This window comes from Athene cunicularia (genome assembly GCF_003259725.1).
Source record: "Athene cunicularia isolate RWA chromosome 3 unlocalized genomic scaffold, athCun1 chr3_part1, whole genome shotgun sequence".
Classification (NCBI taxonomy): Eukaryota; Metazoa; Chordata; class Aves; order Strigiformes; family Strigidae; genus Athene; species Athene cunicularia.
In genome coordinates, this window is record NW_020799097.1 from 69,153,757 (window position 1) to 69,160,432 (window position 6,676).

At 38.8% G+C, this 6,676-nt stretch overlaps 1 long non-coding RNA gene across 1 annotated transcript in view; it reads right to left on the bottom strand.

Annotated features, from left to right (window-relative positions):
- LOC113477636 overlaps positions 1-5,457 on the bottom strand; it is a 12,639-nt gene extending 7,182 nt beyond the window's left edge. Inside the window, exon 1 of the long non-coding RNA XR_003397939.1 lies at positions 5,448-5,457. This is a non-coding gene — a long non-coding RNA (uncharacterized LOC113477636). The remainder of the gene's footprint in view (positions 1-5,447) is intronic.
- Between the last annotated feature and the right edge of the window lie 1,219 nt (positions 5,458-6,676).

Below are 6,676 nucleotides of genomic sequence, written 5' to 3' on the forward strand. Positions count from 1 at the left end.
GGGGGGGGTGGGGGGGTGGTAAGAAGCATTGATCTATCCCTCCGATTTGGTATCAGATGATCGTCCCTCGAAGTTAAATACAAACTCGGGGTAGTATTTATCTAAGTATGTATGTGTGAGTGGGTGGGACTGTGGTCAAGCCGTTATTTCCTGAGTAACAACACAGCACATTCCTTGGTGCAAGGTGTGCGCTGTTTTTGTGGGAAAAGAAGAATGAGAGATAAGGTCCACAGAAAGAAAAACAAACAAACAAACAAACAAACAACTAAACAGAGAGGCTGCAAAACAGTTCTTGAGAGCGGAGGAAGAGCACAGTCATGTCAAATGTTCCTTGAGAAAAGTGGAAGAACAGGACTGAGCGGCTTCCACCTCGCTTCACATTCCTCCTTGATGCCACGGCAACACAAATCACTGGATCTCCATCCCGTCCTCTGTGTTCTGGACATCATGTGTGTTTTGCAGATTTTTCGCTGTTTTGCTTTACCCACACTTCCAGCAAGGCTATATGAAGATACAGACTGTCAGAGATGCAATTGTACCTGAGAAAACATAATTATGGGCTGCCTGCTGTGCTTTCAGCCACAGAGTGATCCAGGGGCAGAGTGAAGGAAGGGGCTGCTGTGGGATGGGCAAAGCAAAGCATCTGTGTCAGGAGAGCTCAGGCAGTAGTTCTCAGCACACAGGAGTTTCTAGGCCTGACCTCCATGATAACCCACAAGCAAAGACAGGATGAATTTTCTTCCTCTCCATTATGTCTCCCTCCTTTCATTCTTCCCTGACTCCCTCTGCAAATAGGAAAAGACCAAAAACCCTCTATTTCTGTGGCCAGAGCAGTAGAATAACTGGATGTGTACTCAAGGGGTTGGACTGCCTGGGGAGCAGGAGTTAGAAGTATCTACAGCTGGAAAAGGGGAGCACAGAGGCACGGAGAACAGAAAAGAAAAGAAAAAAAAAAAAACAACAAACCCACAGATGGTAAAATGAACTTACCAGAGTGGGAAACTGTCAGGCGAAGGAAGTATTTTGTCTCTACATATGAATAAGAGAAAAAAAGACCCTTTCTGAACTAGGAATATCAGAGCAAGCACAGGCTGCTTGGGGAAAAAAAAATAAGCAGCAAAATCAGCTATGGCACAAACATCTTATTTCTGCAGGAAAGGGAAAGAATATTGAGAATATCGTAATCACAGGACCAGCCAGCTAAGGTTCTCATATTCTTATGTCTGCCTTGATGTTCTTTGTATACCACAGAATAGTATTTGCTGCAGTTATTTTTCTCTGAATTACTGTAATTGAGAATATCAGGACAATAATTTCCTACTGAATAAAACAAAAGGAGGCATTAGGATAAAATGTCCCTTGACAATGTCCATGGTTATTAGCACTAGATTCACTGCAAAAAAAGTATAAATTATTCAAGCTGAAAAATACTGTGCAACACTTAAGGTTGTTATGCAACGCTAACATGGCACAGAAAAACATGAAAAAAATAAGCCCCTGAACACTATATAGCTACATTACACACACTCACTTTGCACTGCTAGAAAGGGACATTTCCATTAGATGGCATTCTGTCATCCAACAGCCCTGAAAACATGCTGAAGCAACCTCAGGGTTTCCACTCTCCATTTTATGATTAACATTTTCTACCACGGGAATACAAATATCTCTGCATTTCACCTGCTTTTCTTTCTGTGATGGGGGTACTGCTTCTTCTTTAGGCAGGTTGCAAGTGGACTGTGCTGCCCTGAACAATAGGTTTGATGGTAAGTGTTCAGAAATTGGGGTGAACACTGAAAGACCAGGGTTATTATTCAGCACACCTGTGTTTTCCTTTTATTAGCAGTTGATTGGGAAGGACAGTGACAGAAACAGAAATGCATTTAATTTCGAGTGTGTTGAGAAAGATGAGCTTTAAGCAAGCAAAGGATTGCTAGTGTTGCTTACTATCAGTTAGAAGGGGTTAAAAATAAGCCTATACAGGCAGCACAGGGAGGTGTTTGATGGTTACTAATCATTTATCTCAGTATGAAGAGTGCATGGTGTGGGCTTTCAATATGAGAAAGTGTCTCAGCTAGTACCTTTTCTGTTTTATCTTTATTAGTTTCTTGTTTTTACCTGGAATATGTATTACAGCATATAAAAACAAGCAGAAACACTACAACTTTCAAAATCACTCTGGTATGAGTGTCAGACATTCTCATGTAAAATGGCACTCCTCTTCCTTCTAAAACGCTATTAGTTCCTGCTTCTGACAGTCCATCAGATTTTCAGCCTTAACTGTTGGCTTTTATTCCGTATGTCTGCTGTTGGTCATAGAGATCTGAATAGATATCTCCCTTCTCCAAAGAGTCTTTCAGAATCAAGACAAATATTTTCATTCAGAATCATGTGAAGCCATTAACTCTCAAAACTGTCATTTTTTATAAAAGTCAGAGGACTGACCCCCAGAAGAGAAAGCACTGAATCCCGCCTGAGCTGTGGAACAGTTTGAAAGCAAATGCAAGTTTTTTATTTCCCAGCAGTGTTACCAGTCTCAAAAACACATGTTATTCTACTATCCTGCAGCAGCAAAAGCTCTGCCACCAATGGTCTAATCAGAATTATTTTAAATAGGTTTCCTCTCAAGTGAACCTTTTCCAGTGGAATGCAAAAAATCATCAGAAAATTCCCTGACTAAATTCAACCAACATACGGGTGCTCTTGGGAACTTTTTTCTGGACCTCTCCCTGTGCTGCTATACAAGATGAAATCTCTTCCATGCTGATGTGCATTGTTCTGAAGCTTTCAGTGTAAGAATTGGACCGAAGTGCCTTTTCAATTCTAATAGAAAAAAAAGAGTTCATTACCAAAATGGCTGGAACCACTGAGTTTTCTTCCATTCCTTTCCACTTTACCTCTGCCAGCTTCTCAGCCATCCTTACACAAATGGTTTGCTATTTTGACCCTTCCTGTAACAAAGGATAAATCAGTGGGCTCTGTTTCTACGTCTTCCATCATATTTGCATCTCTCCCCAGCCCTCTCAAAGGGCTTCACTTAAATTATCTTTGCTATTAGCCAGTCTTTAAATCTCTCCTCTGGTTTGGTCTTACAAGCTACGAGTGATTTAAGCTTTCCTCCTTACTTTCTAAGCACTTTAGAAATGCATTCCCTCTCTCTTCAGCTGCTGAAAGCTTATTTTTCTCTGATGAACAGGTGAATGAGATCTGTGCAACTGATAATTTAGAGTAAATCAAATCCTAGAGCATGAGAAATCTGTGTGCCAGGGAACATTGTGATTCTTTTGGAAACATGGTGATGGGAATCTGGAGTTTCTGCCATGTAGATCTGCTGCTCAAATGGTCCCTTCCTCACTCCCATCTCTGGTCTCTCCTTTTGGCACCAGGAGAGCAAAAACACTGAAAGAATCCAGGTTTTCAAAGGGGCATCAGTCACCTTGGTCCCTCATCCTTAGAGCAGCTAATTTCAGTTTTAGCTACACTTTTGAAACACTTGAACTTGGTTCTGGCTTTTTGTCCTGCTTCATGGTGCAAACAAATCAAAATACAAATTAAAAGAAGAGATTATTTAAATATATGGACAAACTATTTGACAAACTATTTGAACAGACAAATATTTGAACAATTGATTTTAAACACTGAATTAATAAACTCAGAGCTGTAAATATCCCAGTGTCCACTAGTACAAACAGGGTATAGTTGGACCAAGAATTAAACTTGATTATTTTTATTATCACCATGGTTTCCCTCCCAGTATGAATTTCTCTAGATACAACCAGCAGTTTCTTTCTAGGTAAGTGAATGCTATTGTCTGATGTCAAGCTAAATCAGCTTAAAGGATGTAGTTAACACACAAAGAATTTCTTCACCATGTCTTATCCACTCTCAGCAACTGAAGTGAGAAAAACATTTGCAAATCACTGCAGGTCAAGAGGATGAGTATGGCTGTCTGTTTTGAGATGTGCCAGTGCACTTACAGAAGTTGCTGAGACTTGTTCAAACATATAACGTTAAATAATTCAAGAAGGCAAATAAACACACAGGTCAACATGGAGAAGAACGAAAATTACTTTTCCTACTGCATCCTAATAACTGTATTACAAAAAGTTCATTAACATGTCATACAAAAAAATGTAATGGTTCATATTTGTTGTGTGCAAGTTTTGACTTTCTGTGACCCACTTCTTAAATTGTCAGTCTCTTATCTACAAATGATTTTTGTGATCATACATCACAAAAATATTATCCAACCTGATTTCACCTTTACCCTATTCTGGTATTTCAGATTTGGTTGATGTGTGAGACAAAGCTGGTGGTAACCTCACCAACAGTCTTGAGAGATTCTGGCTTAAATACCTGAAATCATACATTAAGTGTGTCTTGGTAATTGACTGATCCTAGGCAAGTTATTTCTGAGAAGCCATTGTGCTAGATAAAGAAAATCAAACCCTTAAAGGACAGAAATGGATGCAAGATGAGGAAGATTCCCTGCAGTCCATTGAAAATCCACTTCACTGATCCATGACAGTACTATTTGATACCTTTAATGGTGACAGAATTTAGGGGTTTCTTAACCCACCAAAGATGTTGGAAGATAAATAAATAACACAGCATACAGGAATGTACTCACATGCCTTTTAGAGTGTTAGTCTGGAATCAAGTTAGAGCTACTTTTTTTTTTTTTAAATTATTTTTGTCCTTTTTCAATTTTGAACAGTGCCTTCAAATTTTTTTCCAGCAGAAAGATAGTTGTTACTCTTTGCTATAATTGTTGAGTATAACATGTTTTGAAACTGTTCAACTAATGCTCAGGGAAATGTTCTGATAAAGAGGAGATTTGAGAGGGCTTGAGCCTCTTTAGCCTTGTAGAAAGTGACAGGACAAGAGGGAATCGCCTCAAGTTGCACCAAGGAAAGTTCAGACTAGATATTAGGAAGCATTTCTTTACAGAATGGGTTGTTAGGCTTTGGAATGGGCTGCCCAGGGAGGTGGTGGAGTCCCCATCCCTGGGGGTGTTCAAGAGCAGGGTCTATTTAGAGCTTAAGGACATGCTGTAGGTGGGAACTGTGCTAGGCGTACGGTTGGACTAGATGATCTCCAGGGTCCTTTCCAACCTAGATGATTCTGTGATTCTATGAAAGAATGCAGTCTACAATTTCCAGGCTTATAGTGAGCCAAGATGCTACAATTCTGTTATGTATCTGTCTGGTGTTACTGAATAAATACCTACCACAAACACAACAGCAAAAGAAGCCACCTACACTTATACCGACAATCAATAAAATCACTTTTACATTCCTTTTTTTTTTTTTTCCTTGAAGAAGGGAAAAAGCATATTAGCTGCAATGTGAGGGATTGTAGAGTAATTCCTTTTGGTCCTCATTTACTGAAGCAATGAGGGAAAATTTGAGAGTGGGCAGAGAGTATGTAGCAATAACAGCAGGAACAGCCTCCTCCTTTATCGTTGGTATACAGCCAGGTTAGAAAGGTTAAAAGGGCAGGTCAGTCATCTACTTTGAACACCTTGATATAACTGTCTATATCTAGTGGGATAACACTGCAATATCCTTTTAATATCTGTTTTAAGTTAAACAATGCAGAATAACTAACTTTATTTTTAATTTCAGAAGTATAAGGTGCCTGTATTTGGTTGCACATTTTTTATTTTTCAGTCTGCAAGGAAAAAATACTTTAGGCATGAGAAAGGACAATGAAAGGGACATATGGACATGTAATGTAGAATGTAGAATGGCCATGTAATGTAGAATGGCCATGCATGTAGAATGGCCATGTAATCTGGAAGGATCAAAGATTTCCCATCATGAGGTTGGTGTAAACAAGCACTGACTGAACACGAAGACCAAAATATACTTGTGGAACCCTCTTTCCTTTCTCCACCTCCCCAGCCCTTCCATTGTATAATTTACACATCTATTCATCTCTCTCAGTCCTCCATTTGGGTTTATTTGGGCATCTTTGTGATCAGCTGCAGCTGATGTCTCAAGCCCTGATGCTGGACAGAGTGAGCTTGATACTTCAGGATGGTAATACCAAAAGTTTCAAGTTGGTGCCTGCAAACTGAAGAAAAGCAGTTAGAAGGTCCAAGACTGCTTCTTACATAGCTTCAAACTCACTTATTTTCCCATTCATGAGCAAAAATTCTTTACAGTTGATGGGATAAAGGAGGGAATGTGTTTCTCCCAATAATGCAGAGATCATTTTCTGTTCATTTAATTTTCTAACACATCACAAGATCTAGAAAAGTTAAGCTAACTTACTTGGTTTTTTCCCTACTTTCTTTGTCTGTTCTGATATTGTTATTTGTTACAGCTAACTTGGTTTTTTCCCCACTATTTTTGTCTGTTCCGATATTGTTCTTTGACAACCACTGCTACAAATCATAGGACCTTCATTTCACACTTTTCAAGTCTAGGACACAATACATAAGCATACACCTATGAGATTTTAAAAGTCATATTGTAATATTCAGTTCTGCATTGTTTTTAAAGATAAGATGCTAGGAGGAATTTAAATGGAACTCAAATGAAGTAAACATTTTAACTCAAGCAAAAATATTTTCTTCACAAATAGTTCAGTGTTCCAATAACTCAAGAAAATGTATATTTAAGAGTATATTGATGATCAATATCTTTAAACTTTCTGTAAGCAGTAAAGA